General features: G+C 46.5%; 1 protein-coding gene across 3 annotated transcripts in view; it reads left to right on the forward strand.

Moving 5' to 3' along the window:
* The window catches only part of RWDD3 (RWD domain containing 3), a 424436-nt gene that overhangs the window by 179601 nt on the left and 222354 nt on the right, over window positions 1-22481 (forward strand). Inside the window, exon 1 of one of the 3 annotated variants that reach the window (XM_078644125.1) lies at window positions 8335-8526. The exons of the other annotated variants lie outside the window; for them this stretch is intronic. The gene's annotated coding sequence lies outside the window, so the exon portion shown is untranslated. Of the gene's footprint in view, window positions 1-8334; window positions 8527-22481 lie in introns of those variants that run through there. 3 annotated transcript variants of the gene reach the window in all.

The raw sequence follows: 22481 nt of genomic DNA on the forward strand, positions 1-22481 counted from the left end.
GGTGGTCTGTAGATGAGGGTGCCTCTGAGTGTGGTCTTGGGGTCGGTGTGGATCTGGAAGTGAAGGTGTTCGGCGGATGTGAGGTTGTCATCGGAATTGGTCGTGATGCGGATGGTGTTTTTTTGGACGATGGCGATGCCTCCTCCTGTTTGGTTGGTGCGGTCCTTTCGGATGATCTTGTAGCCATCCGGGATGGCTATGGCGATGTCGGGCGCTGATGAGGCGTTCATCCAGGTTTCTGTAAGGAAGGCGACATCCGGAGATGTAGTGTCGAGTAGGTTCCAGAGTTCAACGGCGTGTCTGTGGATAGAGCGGGTGTTGAGCAGGATGCACTTCAGGTGGTTAGTGTCGGAGCTCTGTTTGGTTTTTGTGTATTTGGTGTGGGTCCTGAGGCAGTCGAACTTGCAGGAGTGGCAGGTGAAGGGTCCATGGGTGTGTTCTGGGGCGGGTTGGTAGCAGTTTGGGAGTCGGCCGGGGTTAAGTGCTGAGAGGGTAGCTGCGTCGTACGTTATGCGGGTGGAGTGTGTTTTGCGGGGGCCAGGGGTTCTGGCGCTGGGCGCGGTCCAGGCGCGGACTGGCGTAGACGGGCTTACCTTTGGTGCACCTTCGGCGCGCATAGGGCGCGTCCGCTGCGCGTTAACGCTGCGCGCAAAAGCATCTGTCATATGTGGATAGTGGAGGGGCGGGGGCGAGGGAGCATCAGCTGGGAGGCGGGAGCAGGGTGGAGAGGACGGTCTCCGAGGCACAATAACAACAAAATGGCAGCAATAGTGAAACTGGAAATAGGATGGGGCACACATAGTAATTGATGAGCTTGAACAATCTGAGATGTAAGCGCTACAAATATCGATGCACAAAGCGAGCAATGCTAATTAGAGTCAAAGCTACACAGCGAGCGTTACAACTGGGACTGCGCAAATTAATAAAAACAGTGCTTAAGTCAGGAAAGCGCTATAATTATTTAAAAACACTCGACAATGCTTATTGCAGTACAGCGCTATGACAAGCGACAGCTAGCAGTTACGAGAAGCGCAGAGAAAAGCAACGAGTGCAGCCAACGATACCACTGGAGAGCAGGGAGCATGGGGAGCGACCGCTACTGAGAGCGTCAGGACGGTCACAGCGCTTCTGAGGGCGGGGGTCAGGCTATGCAGTCAGTGGGAGGGAGCATCAGCTGGGAGGCGGGAGCGGGGTGGAGAGGACGGTCTCCGAGGCACAACAACAACAAAATGGTAGCAATAGTGAAACTGGAAATAGGATGGGGCACACAGAGTAATTGATGAGCTTGAACAATCTGAGATGTAAGCGCTACAAATATCGATGCACAAAGCGAGCAATGCTAATTAGAGTCAAAGCTACACAGCGAGCGTTACAACTGGGACTGCGCAAATGAATAAAAACAGTGCTTAAGTCAGGAAAGCGCTATAATTATTTAAAAACACTCGACAATGCTTATTGCAGTACAGCGCTATGACAAGCGGCAGCTAGCAGTTACGAGAAGCGCAGAGAAAAGCAACGAGTGCAGCCAACTATACCACTGGAGAGCAGGGAGCGTGGGGAGCGACCGCTACTGAGAGTGTCAGGACGGTCACAGCGCTTCTGAGAGCGGGGGTCAGGCTATGCAGTCAGTGGGAGGGAGCATCAGCTCGGAGGCGGGAGCGGGGTGGAGAGGACAGTCTCCGAGGCACAACAACAAAATGGCAGCAATAGTTGAGATCTACTGTGCCAAGTGATTCTTTGCTGTGCTGTGTCCTGAAGTAACTTATCCCCAAGGGCCGGAGGTGAGCTGGCTCCCTGTTGCGGAAATACAGGAACACAAAAATTTCCAGGAGAGTCTCAGCGACGCAGTGTGTGTGTGCTTGTTGGGGCCTGAGACCCTCATAAGGTGTGCCCTGTGATCGTGGGCACCTGGAGTCCAAGCAAGGATCAGAGACGTTGTGTGCGTGTGCTTTTTGCAGCCTGAACCCTTTGTGAGGATTGTTCAGTTATCGTGTGCACCGGAATCCAAGTGAGTCTCATCGACGCTGGGTGCGTGTGCAGCGTGCAGCGTGAGACCTTTGGAAGTATTGCCTTGTTATGGTGCACACCCGGAGTCCAAGTGAGTCTCATCGACGCTGTGTGCGTGTGCGTTGTGCAGCGTTAGGCCTTTGTGAGGATTGCCTTGTTAATGTGCACCCGGTATTAAAGTGAGTCTCAGCGACACAGTGTGTGTGTTCTTCGTGCAGCTTGAGACCATTGTGTGGAGTGTCCGGTGATCGTGCAGCCAAAGCTCAAGGGAGTCTCAGCGACGCTGTATGCGTGTGCCCTGTGGCAGCCTGAGATCTTCGTAGCAGTAGCAGCCTGGACCGGCAGCCCCGGAGGAGCTCAGCCGCCGGCCCGAGCCCACCGTTGCCAATTCACAAACATTGCATCTGAGGCCCAAACTGCTGGACGAGGAGAGGAGAGGGAGTTTGCCCCCCCCCAGGTAATGTGTGTCCACTCCTGGGGTGAGGTGCGGTGCAGACTCAGAGGGAGATGCTCTCGGACTCTCTCTCATTCTGGCAGCGCGAGCTTCTGCTCGTATCGCAGCCCGTATTGCCAAGGGAGTGGAAGTACCAGGGGCGGAGTGGGGAGCTGCACTTTTTGTTACACCATACCCGTGTTGGGGGCAACTGTTGACAGAGACTGACTGCGAGTTCGAAGAAGTGGCGGAGAGATCGCCTAAGGCACCGTGATCGATGCCGGAGTGTATTAAGCATTATCTTATTTCTGCATACCGGAGTACCTGACTGTCGTATTACACATTGCATAATTTCTGCATAACAGAGTACCTGATTAGTGTATGATGCATGTCATTTTTCTGCATGACGAACTACCTGATCGTCTTTTGATGCATTGCATTGTTCCTACATAACAAACTACCTGATTAGCATATTACGCATTGTATTATTCCTGCATAATGTACTACCTGATTAGTGTATTACACATTGCCTTATTTTTGCATAACGATGTACCTGGTGGTTGTAGCACGCATTGCATTATTCTTACATTGCAAAGTGCCTGATTGTTGCGTTACGCATTGGATTATTTTTACATTGCAAAGTGCCTGATTATTGTGTTACGCATTGCATTATTTTTACTTTGCAAAAGTGACTGATTCTAGCATTACAAACTGCATAACATAGTATTAGGATTACAGTGGAATGTTTAGAAGTGCTCATTAATATCGCCAGAACTTACAAGGGCTGGCTGGCCTAACAACCGGCCAAGAGAGATAGTATACATATTTATATGATGGATTTATACTGTGTAGTCTTATCGTATATCTTTTTATATAAAATGTATACTCGTTTTTATAAAACTTGTGTGGAGTCTATTTGTGGTGTCATCATTGGATTGGCTGTGAGCATGGTTGCAAATACTTTACACATTTGCCTTGAAGATAAGCCTGGCTGCTCATGCCAAGCTACCAAGGGGGTGAGTGGGGGCTATCTCAGAGGGTGACCTTCCTTTCCCTGACGTGGATACGTGGGTCCCTATTTAGCCTAAGGTACCTACCTCAGCCAACCAGGGATCCCGGATCTAGCAGCCTGCTATAGTGGTGACTTATAAGTTTTAAGTGTAGTGACCAATAGATATAGTGAACCTATATCTAAAGTAAGTGGTGCAAGCACCAGCTTACATAGGCTGCAGTAGCAGACCTGTAGTTCTATTTTGCTTGGCCTCTCAGGGGTAGCATAATACATGCTTCAACCCATGGGAGAGCTATGGGGTACCAATGCCCTGGGTACATGGGTACCATATACTCGGGACTTATAAGGGTACCCCAATGTCCAATCTGGAGTGTACCAGAGTACATGCATGGCAATTTAGAGGAGAAAGCAGATAGGCTGGGGTCCTGATTAGCAGGATCTAAGTCAAAATAGTCAAAAACAGTGATGCATCAAGCAAAAAGTGGGGGTAACCATAAGAAGCAGATCCTACTTTCCTACAGTCCCTTTGTTAGGTCTCGCCTACGCAGCGCGCCAGGACTGCATAGGAGGAGACCATTAGGAATCGGTTCAGTTTTTCGGTCAAAAACGAGCACCCATTGCATTGCTTTTAATGGCAACGTGTTCATGTTTGGCGATTCCCTTGTGAAGTGAAGTGAAGTGAAGTGAAGGAGTTTTGTAAAGCGCGGCTGCTGCCCGAGGGCGTCCAAGCGCTGAGTAGAGGTAACAGAACTCTAAGGGAAGAGGGGAGAGATCCAGGTGGAGAGCTAATTTCTGAAGAGATATGTTTTTAGCTCTTTACGGAAGGACGAGAGAATAGAGTTGGACCTAAGTGAGAAGGGAAGGGAGTTCCATAATTTAGCAGCGTTGAGCGTGAAGGACCTGCCTCCTGCTCTGGACCTTTTGACTCTGGGAACTGCAGCAAGGAATGCGTTCTTTGAACGAAGTGATTTACTGGGACAATAGGGGGTGAGAAGTATGTAGTTAATCTCAGGTCTGGCTCTATGGAAGTCTTGGTGCGAGCTTTGAAACCATCTATTTGCATTTGACTATCAAACAGATTGTGCCCCTGGATCTTTCCCGCAAGGGAAACACTTTGTGTCCTCTCGGCCGCACTCCCCCATCCCTCCCCCCTCAGCTGCATTCCTCGCATCCCACGGCGTTATGCCTGCAGGAGCGAGCAGTGCCTCCTTGTTATTTTCCTCACTACTCTCCCGCGAAAGGTGGCAAGTGTCACTGCGCTAGCACCATCTGCAAGTTCACCCATGCCTAGATTTATCAACTACTCATCAGGTACGGTGCGTGCGGCGCCCATATATCGCTTTTCACCTCGGTACTACAACAAGAGGGTGGGCAGCTTTGTGCCCAACCCTTGCTGATTGTTGTTGGGTTAATTCTGCCGCTCAGCGATGTCTCCTTTCTTTATGCCGCGCAGCATTTACCCTTCCCGGGCTGCGAGGTTTCAGTCAGATGCCGGCGAGATTCTAAGGTGGGCGCCCACGAGCCGTTGAGGCTCCCACAGCGTTACTCGCCGAGCGTCTACCCCTCCCCCCCTATCCCCGATCCAATAGCGCGCAACGCAGTGTTCGCCTCCCCGAACTGACACCAGACCGCCTACTTTTACGGAAGGCATTGTCTATTCACTGCTCCGTGCTCATCATATTCGGCGCGTCCAGCGCCACAGACGCCTAGTTTCCGCTCTGAAATCTGCTTTTGCAAATATAATTTGATATGTTCTGACCCGCTTGTCCGCCAATTATTAGATGCGTGCTAGTGACATTTAACAGCAGAATTAAACATGTAGCTCTCACACAGTGCAAGGTAGGACTGATGAAGAGGCTGAAGAGCTGCATTACAGGATGCACAATAAAAAGTGTATGTATGTGCGTCTACATGCGTTTATGCCATGCTGTGGAAATAAACGTGGCTGTATGAGTAATGGTAAGCATGATGCACCCTTGTATGAGTGCAGTGCAAAGGTAGAAGCGATGTTTTAACCTTAGAATAGATTAACTTGTAAAATCCTTGTGTCTTGTTTCTTATTGGATCTCGTATTCCGTGTTGCAGTGGACTTGGTAAGAAAATACCTCAACCCATCTCTTTAGTAAACGTCACTACTCGTTCTGGTTAAATACCTGTGTTAACAACTAATGCACATTGTATTGTGTACTCCTTGCATTTATATAGCGTTTACTACCACTGGCATTACTGTTGAGTTCACAAGAAAGCCATTCCATGCTTTTACTCTAGTTTCCTTGTAGTGGATTAAATCAATAGGAGTTAGGTGGGGTTATTAGTGGTGGAAAGGTATGAGTCACACGTGTGAAAACAGCATGCCATAAATCGAATCGCATATGCATCGGATCGGCCTACAATCCGGCAATTTGGCAGTTCTTGAAGAGCTGTCCGTATGCCTGTTTTTTGGCAATTTGGCTATTTTATTGTCCTTTGGGGTGGTTTTACTGTTTATTTCTCTCCTATTACCACAAACATTGCCTGCAGAAACCGCAAATGCTGCTTTCCACCATACCTTGAAAAACACTTTGATAGCTTGTCTGTAAATTTCAAATTGGCCTCAATTTGCAAAAGTGGCACGCTTTTTTCGCTATCTGATTTGCTAATGGGGGCCACTTGGTGCTCAGGCCTACTTTCTTTCCCAATCGGTCTCATTATAGCAGGTCTGCATATATTAATTTACTGTTTATTACCATTGTTGAGGGACAGGTATCATACACCAATTGAGGCTTCTCCTCTGCAACCTTAGCCGCTCTTCTCACTGAATAATGGTCGTAAAATGGCATATAAAGTTTATACCTAAAGCTGTCTGTTTTCCATTTTTATTGACTTTAAAGTAAAGACAAAAAAACATACATTTGCCTATCTGTATTTAACTTTAAATTTGGAAGCAAGTGGCAATTAGTTCGTTTTTTGAGTGATTCTAAATGTTGTCAATCACAACTTCAAGTCTGCAAGGTAAGAGATTTTAAAAAACAGAGAACTTTTACTGACTAGGCTTGAACTGCTGTACATGTTCACAGATTGGTACGAAAACGTGAATGTTTTCATAAGTGTATTTATTTATCATTATGGTTGTTCATATCATTGAAATTGTGGGCATTCAAGTATGTGTACATTTATTGGGTATGCACATGTGGAAATATACTTTCTTCTCAGTTTTTCACAAAACCCAAAGTAAATATGGATAAACACAGATACAGTTAGCAAAAATAAATATGTATACATTCAAACAGAAATAAAAATATGTTTACCATAAAACGGGGACCATAATATATAGGTATGCTTCAGCTATTGTGACTATTTAGTGATCGTGCGGTTTTATTTTCTACTGAAAGGATTATTTTGTCTTGCATATACCTTTGCTCCTCTTTGAACTATGTGAACAAAATGTCACCTCAAACACTTGCCCACCCAAGTATTATTTATGGCAAAATTTGGGAGTATTATATCTAAGAGTGTTTATATCGGTCTTGGGAACTTAAATGACGGGTACTGTTGAATACCGTAGGTACTCTTGTACTTTATTTGGCTATCCACCTAACTCTCCAAGGAGAGCAAATCAATCAATCAAGGCTTACTCTACTGTGTGGCAAACATGGTCCTGGCAGTTTTATAGGAGTTATCTCTGGGTGCTGCAATTCAAAACATTATTTGGGCTTGCGGACTGTGTTTAATACAGTGCTGCATTTTTTGTTCTCTGCTTTTGCTAGCACCTTTAAAGCCAAGATGTCAGAAGAATGACGTAATGTATCAAGGCATCTATAACACATCTGCTTTTGGCTTAGTCTCTCAGTTGCAGTAGGGCAAGTAGGCACAATGTGGGAGGTAGAAATAATGGGACAGCTCACAGTTGGTGGAGTATAACTTCTTTATTGAACCCGGAGCGCCGGGAAACACCGCTGCAATTTGCTGCGGTCGGCGCCTAACTGACATGGCCGCCTTCCGCTTCCGCTTGCCCCCTTCCGGTTCCGGCCAGTGCAAGACTAGACCGTCGCCACACACAACTCTGGATTTGATTCTAGGCTTCTGAGAATTTGGCATTGCCAATAGGTCTCACCTTTAGGACCTTATAAGTGTTTAGTTATCCAGCACAATATCCTTGGTGCAACAACATCAAGTGTTGCATGGCTAAACACTTATAAGGTCCCAAAGGCGAGACCTATTGGCTATGTCAATGCTTGTTATTTGTTGGCTCGATCACGTCTGGGTTGAATTAGGAGTAAGAGAGGTGCCACATGAAATATCCCCACTAGGTATTTCTACAAGCAAATAAGGAAGGTTTTGCTGCTTCTATCCATGCAAATGTTCTATTATTAGACAGTCAAAATGATTTCTTTCTCCGTTTTTCTCTCATGCATTCTCTCGTTCTATTCCAATCCTGCAATTATTCCTTGTTCCCTCTTTTGTTTTTGCGTTATTTCCTTGTTTTTTCCATTATTCATTGTGATCCATTCTCTTTATAACTCGTGTTCATTTCGTTCCATGTCCTTTTCTTTTCGTTTATCATTTCAGAGCTCCAATTATTTTCCTCCTTTATTTTAAATTTAATTAACAGCTTGAAGATGTCAGCGTAATTAGACAGAGATCACGAGAGAATAAAACAAACGGAACAGTTAAGCTCCCTACTGATTGTCTTTCTGAGTGTCCCTGTAAGCAGAACGACGGGTGCGTTTGTCTGTTGAAGCCGAGGCGGTGAGGGCCGAGGTTCAGCCTCTCCTTCAATGGGCGGGGCCGTTTTGCAGCTGCCCAATGTAGCCTGCCGAAGCGCAGGGGCTCGCTACACGAACCCGAAAGGGATATCAGATGTATCGTATCCACTGATTGGCTGAAGAAAAATTAGTAAAACTGTTCCGAGAAACTTCACGTTATAGTGAATTAACGTCCTGGTCGACCCCCCCACCCACCCCTAGAATTGGAGGGAAAACGGGAGTGAGTTCGCTGCCAGACCCTATAGCCTACACTGCGGCCCAGCCAACATACCAGCTTCTATGGCGCATTTCACTGCGGAGTCTCACCCGGCTTATATGTCACGTCGCATGTACGTATTCTTCTGTTTAGCCCTCGTCCCCCCTCCTTCCGAGTATTCTAGTTGGAAAGTGTCACAATACCTTACTCTCTAGTTTTGTTTTACCTTTCGGACGATGTTCAGTACTGCACCGTTTAAAGCCTGTAGGTGTGGGAGAGGGCACGCATGCCAGCACTATTTTTTTGTTTTCCTTGTGTAACAATTGCGAACTTTAGGCTTTTGTAGATGTGACATCTTTGGTTAACGCCTCACCTCGAGTTGGGAGAATTTTTCGTCTGTGTTTAACATTGTTAAGTTGACATTTGTGAAACTTAATGGTGTTAAAAGCCCCTGAACAGTTGTGAACTGCATTCTTCAGTGACTTCGAGGATAGCCAGTTACGTAGGGTTGTCATTTATTTTTATTTATTTATTTATTTATGCGATTTTATATAGCGCGAATTTTACCCGAAGGCGTCAGAGCGCTTTACATAGGACCCAGTTTCAAACATAAGGACTGACGGTACAAAAGGAATTTGCAAATTTTTGACTTACATAAGAACCAGTTGAAAACGTACGGACTTAGGTTTACAGGCGTTACAAAAAGGTACAAACAGAAAAAATTTCAAATGTACAAGAGATAGAGTCACACAAGGAGGAGATACAAATCGATAAACTCTAGGCATATACTAGTGAAATCTCTATCTACTTAGGGAGGGGATACACATGGATATACTCTAAGAGTCACATAGGCATGTTAGAGAGCAGAGCGGACTCCTGCATAAACTAGTGATTAGAGTTATCTCTATATACACAGGGAAGGGGTAAGACTGGATATACTCTAAAAGTCACATAGGAATGGTAGAGAGCAAAGCGGACTACTGCATGTTCTAGTGATTATAGTTATCTCTATATACATAGGGAGGGGATACACATGGATACACTCTAACAATCACATAGGAGACTAGTCATTAGAGTTATCTCTATATACATGGGAAGGGATATGACTGGATATACTCTAAGGGTCACATAGGAATGGTAGAGAGTACAAAGGTCTACTGCATACACTAGTGAATAGAGTTATCTCTATATACATTGGGAAGGGATACACATGGATATACTCTAAAAATCACATAGGAGACTAGTCATTAGAGTTATCTCTATATACATGGGAAGGGATATGACTGGATATACTCTAAGGGTCGCATAGGAATGGTATATGGTGCAAGGTCTGAAGCAAATACCACTGATTAGAGTTATTACAAAAAGTCAAAGAGCAGAGTTCCATAAGTGTGGATGCAGTCACAGCACAAAGGGAGGGTGGGAGGGATGCAAGGGTATGGGGAGAAGGGGAAGCGGAGAAGGGAGGAGACATTTGAGGATCATCCACGGGGAGCAGGGTTAAAGGACGGGGGAATGGGAGGAGGGCTAGAGTCCAGAGAAAACTGTCCGAAAATAGCAGCAAAGTGTCGGTCAGGACAGAAGAAAAGTCAAAAGGTCCAGGAGAGAAGGTGGGAGCCCAGGTGGGAGATGAAGCTGGAGGCCATCCGCAGGCGCGTCGCCATCTTGGAGAGCTTGCGGTCATCCGGCTCGGTGGGCGTGAGAGTGCGCAAGGTGATGAAGGTGTTGGTGCGGTCACGCGTTGGCCGTGAGGCGCTGCCAGGGCAGCCAGTAAGTTGTGTTTGTATTCAACCGCCCTGGAAGATGTGTGGGAGTCGGCGGCGGACCGGCAGGGGGGCAAGCAGTGTGGCCTCCGGGAGCCATGAGCCATGCTATAGGGGGGGAGGGGTGAGTGATCCGGTGATCCGGCCCGTGTCGCAGGACTGCAGTGGCAGAGGCCCCCAAAACGGTAGTAGGACGAGTGGCAGGCAAGACAGTCTGAGACAGGGCCACAGGATAGGCAAGAGGCCGGTGAGAAGTTGGGGCGAGCCAGAGGAAGCGGCGATCGCCATCCGAAAGTCGCCGCCGGCCGCCATCTTGGAGTCAGGTAGGCGCCGGGAGGATTCCCTCTGGTGGTTGCCGTTAGAGTAGGGCTAGATGGTGCTATGTCCCGGCAGCCGCTGTGACAATCAGCGAGAGTCTGGACAAGCTGGGGGAGCGCAGGTCGCAATCCTACCTCCCAGCGACGGCCAGACGGCGGAGTCCATGGCGAGGTGCCGCCCGCCATTTTGAGCGCCGCCGCCGCCCTCTCCTCCTTCTCCTCGGGAGACCGGACCCGTCCGCCGAGCTAGGAGCGATCACCACTGCTCCGCAAATGCCCCACTCGCTCCTCTCCACGGGGGGAAAAAGGGCGAATCAGGAGAAGGGCTGTAGCAGCCCACAGCCAGGCCCGAGCACCTCGTGAACCGGGAGCCGAGACGATCCACGTCCGCTCGGCACCCGGCTCCTCCCCTCCTCATCACCAAGCCTTAGACTACGTTTTCCACCTGATCTTATTATTCTTTTTTTAATTGGTCTTACTGGTTTTACACAACCAGAAAAAGTTCGGTTTTACATAACCAGCAAAAGTTCTTTAAAAATAAGCTGTAAAGTCATAAAAATCCGGCATTTTCCCCAATTAGGCTCTTGTAGAAAAGGGTGAAACTGCATCAAAAGTATTGTTGAGGTGCAGTAACTTGTATTATGAAATCACTTTTAAGGCGAATAGAGCCAGAATTTCAGTGTTAAAATATGCTGAACATTTAAATCAAATTGTCATTCATTTTCCTCCCGCGGAGTCCTACCAGAACTGCAAAACACAGACTGGTATTTTTTCTCTGAGAAAAGTGGCAACCCTAACTTGGAGGGAAGCCGTAGCGTCTATGATGATTGCTGTCTCCGGGAATATTACGGCCTAAAGAAATTAGGATTTAATTGGTATTTGTGTCTAAAAATACAGTGACCTTTTTGTTCTAGCATTTCTGTATTCTCTATTGTCCTTAGAAGCCAGCAATACAGGTGTAAAACCTGTCTCTTCATATTCTTTTCGTAGTGTATTTGTGACATTACAAGCCCCCTTTATAATTGAAGGATGCACCCACTGAACTGTAATAATATTGCAGTTGAATTGTAACAATCGTAATATGATTAGCCAGTGAAGGCAGTTCATGGAGCAGAATTAAAACTGGTTTGAAAAATTAGAGGAAGACCAATCTTTACTGGGCCTGTAGACTATCTTTGCCTGAACTGAACAGTGATAAGCGAAAAGGATACACAACAGTGTGTTTGTTTTTTGCTCAATTAGAGCCTATTGCACAATACTAGGAATTGAGTTGTTGGTTGACAGGGGTGTGAACCCTGGTCAAGCAACAGCCACAACCCCTTGCAGGGAGAATCACAAAGAGTCAAAAACTTAATTTGTGCTAATCCTGGGTAGCTTGGTACAAAAAAGCAGTCAGGCTTAATTTATAGGCAGTGTTTAGAGCATTTATGCAGCACACAAACAGTAATAAAGAGAAAAAACAACTCATTTAAAATCCCACACCAATTTACAAAAATAGAGTAACGTTTCATAGATTATTTGACACCAAAACAACAAAAATCCAATCAGTAGAACTGGAGTTATGAATATTTTAAATGTTTAGTGAAAATAACACCAAAAAGCACAAATCCCCAACTTTGGCTATCTGGTCACGCTGGGCCGGGTCAAAGTCACAAGTTCATGCCGACCGCGATGAAGTACAGGTCAATTACAGTCACCAGATTAGTCATGCTGAAAGTTACCTTCTCAAAGCCAAGAGTCTCGTTTGCGGTGGAGGGGGTGTGGGAAACGGGAAAGCATTGCGAGAGGCTGCTGGAGTAACAAAAACAGCAGGCCAGGCATCGCAGAAGGCCATTGCTGGAGTTTAGCGTGGGTGGTTGCCGCAATCAGCCGATACTGTAGTGCGAAGAGGCAGGTGCCTGAGTTTTGCATTGAATGGGGGTGCAGCCAACAAAGTCATACCACAAACATGCCTGTTTATGGTAAAAAAAGAGCTCAAAAACTTCAATACAGGAATCTGAGACCACACCAAGGGTCCATGACCTGAGGGGCACCACTTGGGGGTCAGGAACTCACTTCAGCTGGGTCCAGGTGCTGGTGCAGGATGTTGAGGAGCATATTATGTCTTTGAGGCTCAGATTCGGAGGTCAGCAGACAAGCCCTTGGAGTCCCTTTCAGTAGCCCTGTATTCATGATGAAGTTGCAGGTCCAGTTCTTCCACAGGCAAGAGGGCAGAAAGGCAGCAATTCAGCAAGGATGCAGCATGTTGGCAGTCCAGCAGAGTGGCTGTTCTTTCCGCAGCACGGCAGTCCTTCCTGGCAGAGTATCCATAGTTCCAAAAGTGTACTGAAGAGTTAGTGTCTGAGTTCCCCTTTTCAGTATACCCTTGTGCCCTCCTTCTGAAAGGTGGGCGAAGCATCTAGACAGTGAATTTGAAGAGCATAGAGTTTCCAGACTCCCTGCCCTGGCTCCAAGCTGGCTGCAGTGATAATGTGGAGGTGATAGGTAGTTAGTGTAAGTACAGAGCACTCCCTATTCAGTTGCAATTGTGGCTATGCTCAGCTCCACCCCCTCATCCCACTGGGAAATGGCCTTTTAAGGCACACCTAATCCCTGTATTGTGTGACTGACTAGGAAAAATTTACAGTCTGTCAGTTACAGTCAGTCATGGGACCCAAGACAGGGTACAGACACAGAGGGGCTAAGGGCAGAACAATGCCTAATTTCTAAAAGTTGCATTTTCAAAATTGTAATCAGAAACCCAACTTTATAATTAAATAGGTATTTTCATTACAATTCCAAAGATACCAAACATTACATGGCTATCTGCTCTCATTTGGAAGTTACAGCTTATTAAATGTAATTAGGAGTTCCCAATGTCATCCTATGGGAGGGGTAGGCCTAACAGTAGTGAAAAACGAATTTGGGAATTTTTCGCTTCATTATGTGTAAAACTTAAGTACATATAAAACCTTTCAATTACACAGCACCCTGCTCTATGGACTACTAAGGGCCTACCTTAGGGGTGACTTATATGTGATAAAACTGAAGTTTATGGCTTGGCAAGAGGGCTTAAATGGCAAGTCAACACAGCAGTTTAAAACTGAATTCAGGCAGCAGTGGCAGGCCTGAGACATGCTGAAAGGGTACTTAAGTGGGTGACACAATGGGTGCTGCAGTCCCACTAGTTGCATTTAATTTACAGGTAGGCCTGGGCGGAGCTTACAGAGTTCCACTCCGTGGAATTCCGCTGAGTTGCCGAAAAACTCAGCAGAATTCCACGGAATTCGCAAGCAGGCGGAGTAATGCTCGGCCAACCAAATTAAGGTACGTTCGACAGTCTCTGCTGACGGACATACTTTCCTATGATCTTAAGCACAACTTTTAATGTGAGGCTGACAATTACTTTCTGTTTCAGAGAAAAGACAACCTAAATGACACCTTTAAATTAGGAGGTTGTTGGGCTTGTGGAATCTTTATCTTGCCAAACTCAGATGTTGGCAATAATAAGTTATTGAAATGCAACCCTCTTTGTATTAATGAAAATGAGTGGAGACTGGCACAATACGATTTAGGAAAGTAGGGTTTTTGTCCCCCGAACCCCACCACCATAATGATCATAAAGTGAAGTCATGACCCGGTCATGTTTTTCAATAACTACGCATTGACTAACTCAAATGTTCATGGCATGGGCCCAACACACCGGCCTATTTTCCTATCGGTAGGAGGCATTGAAAATAATGTGGGTGCTGTGAAAAGAACATTTGGAGACTACAAAAACAAAATGGAGAATAGGAACACGATTGTGCACAAATTTGTTCCCAGAACTACCACACAAGTATGCCACTTTCACTGGTCTGTTGGTTCTGCTGCACATGAGTAAAAGTGAGAGCTGATACATTAGTGACTCCCCTTGAGATGTGGAAGGATGTCACGCTACACTTTAAAATGAGACACTCTGAAAGGTTTCAGTTACCCAGATAACATACATTTCGTTCAGACATTCGTTAAATTAGGCTTGAAATCACTTTGATTTGTTTTCGCAACATTGGCCTTCGAACCAAATAGAGACAGTTAAAAAGTGAAAAGCAAATGACGTTTAGGCTGAGTGAGTTTTCTTCTGAGCAAAGTACAGGGCACAGGCAGGTTAATTGCCTCTGACAGGGCTTGTTTTTGTATCCGACTGAGGCAAAGAATCAAAGTCTATATTCATCCCATTAAGATATTGCTCATAATTTATAATGTATCATGCTACAGGTTCACAACAGCTCCTTTAAGCGTGGTCAGTGTAACGAAGTGCTATATAAATGCAGTTGTGGAGCCCAGTGAGGTGACAGTGTGGGGGTGAAAAAACTGTAGCATGTCTCCGTACAGCATATTTTAGTGAGCAGAGAGAAGGGTGCATCTCACTTCAGCAAAGACACTTCTTGCTGCTGCATGCGCCAGTTGGAGCTGAAAACTAGCTGGGACTGGCAAAACAAATTGATGCTAAAACCTGTGTGCCTATTTTCACAAAGATTCTATTTTAACAAACTGTAATCTAATTCGTTGTTGCATTTAATCTTGTTAAGTATTTTTGTATGTCGTTAGTTGTATCACAATATTAACGCTATCTCCGACATACAGCATGCTATTAGCGATAGTGGTGTACCTTACACCATGCAAGCAGTGCACCTGCCCCACTGTCCGATGTGCAACATGAATTCTATCACCTGCCTCAGATCCACTGTATTGCGGTAAGCTCTGTTGTCTGCCCCTGAGCCATCTTATACGTGAGTAAAAAGCACTGGCAGAACACCTTTTAGTCGCCGAGCCCGGAGCGAAATTAATAGTCCCTGTTAGAAATGGGATCTCTGGTTGGCTAAGTCTTGTGCCAAAACCAGGCAGAGACCACCACTCTAGTCAGGGCAAGGGAGTTACACGCCAAAGATAACCCCTGCTCACCCCCTTGGCAGCTTGGCACGATCAGTCGGGCTTATCTCAGAGGCAATGTGTAAAGCATTTGCGCAACACACACAGCAACAACATGCTAGGCACACCACAAAAGGAACTCCACACAACTGGCACTGGGCAATATTTACAGGGGATTATATACACATGACATGGCCACTTGGAACCTTGTCAGAACCATCACTTAGTAAAGATAGTAAATGTAGAACATATAATAAACATAGAACACAACCAGTATTTACTGGCAAACACTGTACTCAGCATCATCCCGTAACAAACCATATTATGCACAGTATCACATTTAGGCGTGGAATATATTCTGCGCCAACCTCATAAGCCTAAACATATTAGACCATAACTCCTAAGCATAACACAGATTAGAAAATAATCTCACTAGCATAAACCACAGTATGCAAATAACCTCATACCTAAACCACAGTAGAGAATACCTCCAACATAAACCCAGTATGCAAAACCTCATAATCATAAAACCATATTAGAGGCATAGATCATGGTGCCTAAAACAGTACATGAATTACATTTCCTGCGCACCTATATAAATCACGTTAACACATTCCTTCCTAATAAAAACCATCGTAGAGGCATAAATCACATTAGGGTCTGGCGCCCTATGAACCTAACAGTCCCCCTGGCCAACTGGCCTTCTCAAACGGGCTCATAAGCCCTATGTCCAAAGTGTCAGGGCACGCTGCCAAGACAGTGGAATCCATTTGATCAATTGCGCTGGGGCAAAGGAGTGCATCTCACTCCTACCTCAATCAACAATGCCCCCAAAGAATGAATGGCCTAAACATTGCAGCTGGCAGCTCTGACTATCAAATGAGGCCTGGCACCACTGTGCCCTCAAAACAGCTATGCAAAAACGTTGCAGCTGCACACACTGGTGCGGTGCAGCTGTGAATAAACAAAGTACCGGGGCCTGGCATCACTGTCCCTTCTGGGCCCCCACTGGGGCTCCCTCTTAATACAATTGGCCCCTCAACGTTGGAGTGGCCCGTAATGGCCCGACTGCTCAGGTACCGACAATGTGCCTCAAATTGCGCCACCTCATTGGGGGAGAAAGCACGTGCCCCTCTGGGACCTTTACACCAATGTGTCCCCCTCGTTGGAGCGGCCCGCAACGCCGGGTCTGCTCAAGAAATGATGCAGGCACTCACTGTGCCCTCGTGAGTCCCCTCTGGGACTGTAGCTGAATGCAGCCATGCACCCCGCCCAGCCCTCACTCACCGGGCTCTGTGGGGGAGGCTCACCTCGGCGCCGGTCCTCCTAGCGCTTCTCTCTCGGCTCGGCCAGCATGACGTGGGGCTCTCTCCTCAATCACGGGAGCCCCGCGCTGATATTGGCGGCCTCGGCTGCCACTTCTGCTCTTCACCTGGGCCCCATTATGGGACCCGGGTCTCGGAATGCAGCACTTCCTCTATGGCGCCGGGGCTCCCAACAGGCCACGGGAGCCCGCTCGGATCCAGAACTCCCACTTCGCCTGCAGCTGCCGGGATAGACGCGGCCGGCCCTGCCTCCAGTCAGGCAGTTTGCCTGACTTCCGGGCCGGCCGTCCTGCTTTCCCCGGGTCGCAGCAGTGATTCTTGAAAGTAGAATGCGGGGTGGGCTCCTGCGTAGGCAGAGAACACAGGGTGGGCACCCACAGTTAAAAATAAAGATAAAGCGGCCATGTGGGGTGGGCACCCACAATTTAAATATAAAAATAAGCGGGGTGGGCTTCCGCTCGATCACGGAGCACTGGGGAATCCCAACACCGGGGATTCTCTCTGACTGAAGGGCAGCTCAGCGCTGCGGAGCCCTTGTGCTCCTTTTCTGGGGGAAATCAATTAATTAAAGCACAGCGCTCCCAGGGCGCTAAAGGCAGAACAAGGTCTACTAGCAAAGCAGAAGGGTCCCAAAAAGTCTTCACAGATGAAGGGGCAATGCAGGGCCCAGGTAAGCAAGCCCTCATGGTAGCCCCCCCTGGGCCCCAGCAGCAGCATGCCCGACAGGAATCAAGACTGAACAACATCCTGGGGTCACAGCCTCTATATTTATATCACACCATCTCTTTGTCTTAAGTGAAGGGCTTGGGGAACCAGATGCAACTGGTTCAGGGTTGATTTGGAGCACTTTGTTTTTCAAGCTCCTCTTCCCCTTTTTCCGGTGGGGGCTAGGTGATCAGACACACCACAGGGGGTGGAGCCAGCATTCACTAGGGCAGGCACCATCCTATTCAGTCAGAGGATTACCCCACCTACTACTTTCAGCCCAGATGTCCTATTCAGCCCAGCGCTGACTCATCCTGCCTGTCCTGGGGCCACACACACCTCCCAGCTCCTGTCACTCACAAGCCAGACATGCAATTCACATCAGGCAGGCAGACACATAGCACACAGAAATGCCAACTTCTGAAAGTGGCATTTCTAAAATAACCACATTAAATCTGCGCACACCATTGCGCAGCATTTATTCACACAATTTCATACATACCAGACTTGACCACACTGCTCCTCTCATAACAGGAATTACTACTGACACACACTGATCAGGGAATCCCCAAGGCATTCCTATGTGAGGGCAGGCCAACCGTATAAATGTAACACAGGAAACGCACGCACTTTACACTGGACCACAGTGCTAAAGTGCCCAGAGGCCTAAAACCACCAATACCATATCAGGGAAAAGGCAAAAAGTTTAGGGGTGAACCTGCCAAAAAGGGCCAAGTCCAACAGCCCCCAACTTCATGAATACATTACGTTCAAAATTCAAAGGAGACCTCAGACTTCTCCCCTGTGTTCAAGAGTACTCCAACACCTGCCGATTTGGGGACAATTAATCATTTTGATATATGGTGTAAAATGGACTACTTCCAGGATACTTTTTTATTTTGACAAGAATAGCAAAGCAATTTGCCAGGAGCCATCTCCTTGACGTATTATTAGTGCAGCCTTCACCTCGGAGTTTCTCACCCACCCCCGCCCCTCTTAAACTCCGATTTAGGGGCCTCTGGCCCTCTCTTTTATGTGCCCCCTTTGATTCAACTCAAATCCTCTGATTCCTGCCATGTCTGCACATTCCCCCTTCCCGGAGTGGTGTGGCTCACTGGTTAGAGGCAGCAGACCCGGGAGCAGAAGTCAGCCCGGGACCAGGGTTCAATTCCCGACGCGGCAGGGTCGTGGACCAGGGTCAGCGGACTCGACAATTCTCGCCTCGGTGCCTACTCTAACCAGGGGTCCCACTCGGCAACTCTGGGCATTAGCTTGCCTAATCTCCACAACGGCCCCATCAACGCCGGGGATGCCTGGCTCCACCTTGGGGATTCCCAGTAGGAACCATCCCACAGGGAAAGACAGGACGGGTTCCCCAGCGGTATACAGCGCCGGGACGCCCCTTTGCTGGGGCTGCTGTGCGCTTTACAAGTATACGACATTTAACATTTAACATTTAACCACTCTCCGGCTGCTGCAATGTTATGTCACTTGCATGCTATTTCTCCTCCACGAGAAGTTGACTTGAATGTCATTGGACTGCTCTGCCTGCGTAACAAAGCTCTCCCCTTCCGTAACTTCTTTCTGCCTTGACGCTTGCCAGTTGAGCAAGTAAATGCAATATAAGAAGAGCTAGGGGTGAGTGGCACGCCTGTACACTCCGCTCCAGCAGCTGGTGGCGGAGTTTTTCCATGAACTCCGCATTCCAAGTGGAGCCCAGATTGCACAAAATTCCGCCAGCGGAGCAGAGTTTACCGCCCACTCCTATTAACAGGCCCTGGGTACATGTAGTGTCACTTTACTAGGGACTTATAAGTAAGTTAAATATGCCAATTGGGTGTGAACCAATTTATCATGTTTAGAGTGCACACGCACTTTAGCACCGGTTAGCAGTAGTAACATGCACATAGTCCAGGTCCAACATTAATGAATCATAAAGAAATTATGCACCCCTGTACAGAGATATATATATATACTGGAAAAAAACAAAAGGTTACAAGGACGTTATAGTCGGGAAATGGAATAAAAAACCCTTAAAAATTCACTAAAAAAAGCAAAGGTTATAGGGACGTTATTGTTATGCTCTGGTTCCACTCGTACAAAACCAATGAAATTGAGCATATTTGCGCCCCGCAATGTAATATGTGAGGTCAAAAGCAGTGCATCACTCATGACCTGGTTGTTGGCATCACTGATGATGTCTGAAATTACATCACTGATGACAACATCCAGGGACTGTGAGTGTTTCAAAACTATCCCCTCCGTCCTCCCTAGTCTGGTCCTTTGTCGTGACCCTGCCCCCTTCCTCCTGCCCTTCATGGTCCGTTATGCTGAACTGTCCCTTTCTGTCCGGTATGGTCAACTTGCTGCCCTTGCCTCTTCCCCTCTGCTCTCTGTTGTCAATGTGCATGGCATGTCCCCTCCCTATTGCTTTCTATAGTCTGTTGTGCTGCACTGCCATCCCACTTGCTCTATGTGGTGTATTGTGCTGCTACAACCCATGATGTCAGCTCTGTAAGGTCAGTTTGGTACCCCTGCCTGCTTTCCTCCTGTCCTCTCTTATCTGAGTCCAAGTCCCTACCCCATTCCTCCTTCCCCCGTGATCCAATGTACCTTATCTGCCAACATTTTGATATTTGTAAGAGGGAGATTTTGATAAAGAAAACCTGGGGAATTTAGTTTCTCATTGACTCACCTTGAAAAAGAGGAGCTTTTTGGCAGGAGACAGATAATATAAAGCCCTTTTGGGCTTAAAAACATCAGGAGTCTCCTGCCTGATTCGGGTTTGTTGGCATGTATAGTTGTACTGCCGCTGTCTCTTCCTTCTGACTTCAATGTTCTTTCATGTTGCCACAGCCTCTTTTGCCTGTACTTCATGGTTGGTTTGCTGCCCATGCCCCACTTTTCTCTGCCCTCTATGGTCCGTTGTGCTGCCACTGCCTCTCCCGCCTGCCCAGCGTAGTCTGCTTGTTGCTTCTGCACCCTCCTCCATGAGAGGGTCTTATTCTCTTAGAAATGATGGTTAGTGCTCTAAACAACTAAAATGAGAACATATTTTCTGAGTTCTCAAATTGCGACAAAGCACTGTTAAATAATTTGCTATCTTTATGTTTTTTTATATAGGTTTATTATTTGTTACAGTTAAGGGAGAGGATGTGGAGTTACAGCTAGAGCTACAGACTTTGCAACTGGGGAACCAGGGTCGAGTTTCGGACTCAACTCAACATCCTGTGATTCTGGAGGAATCACTCAATCGCCCCATGCCTAAAAACAAAATGTGTCCTTGAGTAATAATGCTCATGTGATGCACTCCAATACTTCTGGGTAAAGTCTGCCTATATAATACTGCAAAAAAATATATATATATGTATTTTGCACTCATCTGACATTGGGCTACATTTGGGTTATATTTGGGCTCTTTTTTTCCCTAGTGGGTGGCCACCTTGGGAGACTTATCTATGATGTAGCTCCCTAATTTCCTCATTTACTGCAGTATGCTCAGTAGAAAATGATTTCATTTTTCTACTTCCATTTTATAAAAATGGCTTTCAGATATCACACCTTTGGCATAAATTCATAATGTTAGCACTCTAGTTGCTCATTACAACACTATAGTAAAGCTGCTGATCACCAGGGAGTTAATTGGCAATCATTTGTTTTCTAGCTAACGCTTCAAGAATTGTCTATTCCATTGAGGACATGGATGCGAGGATTATTCTTTTCTTTACTTAGCTTAAACAGTAACCAATAAAACTTTAAACTACATATCCCAACAGACTTAGCGGCCCTTCTCTCCACCAATCACAAGTTACCAGACCCATAATAAATAATGTCCACAAATTGTAGTCCTTCCTCTTTCTTTGCAAATTAAATAGTGTAAGTCCATAAACTCGGACCACCAACAGAACTCCTCAGGTCCCTGGGTCTTGTCCTTCAATCAATTCCAACGTCCGACCAGGAACTGCTTTGTCATCCACCGAATCGATCTCGGCCAGCACCTTCTGGTCATCTTGGTTTCAGCCATAAAATCCCTTCGCCAAAATGCACTACTAACTTGTGAGGAAATGATGTTAATTTAGAACAATCGTGTTAAAACATATGTCACAATATATCAAAGATAACCATCAGTAATCTGTAAAATCCTCAACAGTACCAAAGGTAGAATAATCCTTGTCTCCGTGTCATTAATAGAATTGAAAATTCTTGACTCGTTAGCTAGAATTTGTTTTATTTTATCAGGAAATGGAGGCTTCAGATAATGCCAGTTTAAAGTTGAGCCACCACATTAGATGCAACATCCACAATGGGCTTGCGATAAAAGACTTTGAATGTTGAATCCGCAGACCAATCTGCCATGACCATTATGTCCTCCAGTCGAGAACCAGTGAGCAATGCTTTTGAGGCCATAGCCCCCCTCACAAAATGAGCTCCAAATATGAAGACATTGATGCCAGCCTCAGCCAATAGCCATTTAACCCACGGGCCAAGGTTCCTGAAGAGACTGGGCAGAAAGGTTTTTGCAAGGAAATCAACAATTGGCCTGCCACATCATTACGTAGTTCTCGAGTACAATCTTCATAACATTTTAAACATTTAACATCACACATCTTTTGATGATGTGGAAAGGCAGGGTAATTCACACATGTAGATTTTGTCTTGATACGCCTGGAAATTGTAAAAGAGACCCCTACCGGGGTATATACTCTACCTGCTAAGTCCAAGGCTCTGACATCCGATACCCTTCTGCAGGAAACCAGGTACAACCACAAAGTGAGCTTCGCCGGCAATTGCTTACGTTTAAGGACTTCATTTACTGGTTAATTTCTCAAAAACCAAAGCACAATTTTCACATCCCATATCGTGGAATATTTGGTTTGCGGAGGCCGGACAAGCCTGATACCTCTCAAAGGTTACAAACAAGGGGGAGTTCCCCAACGGATTTACTATCCAGATGAATATGGCCCGCCGATATCGCTGAAGTGAAATTATTAACTGTCCTATATGCCAAACCTTGACTTGCCACTTCCAACAGGAAATTAACAATCATATGGATACCGGATCCCATGGGATCCACCTCCCGTTCAACGC

This window comes from Lissotriton helveticus, chromosome 1_1 (genome assembly GCF_964261635.1).
Source record: "Lissotriton helveticus chromosome 1_1, aLisHel1.1, whole genome shotgun sequence".
In the NCBI taxonomy this organism is placed as follows: Eukaryota; Metazoa; Chordata; class Amphibia; order Caudata; family Salamandridae; genus Lissotriton; species Lissotriton helveticus.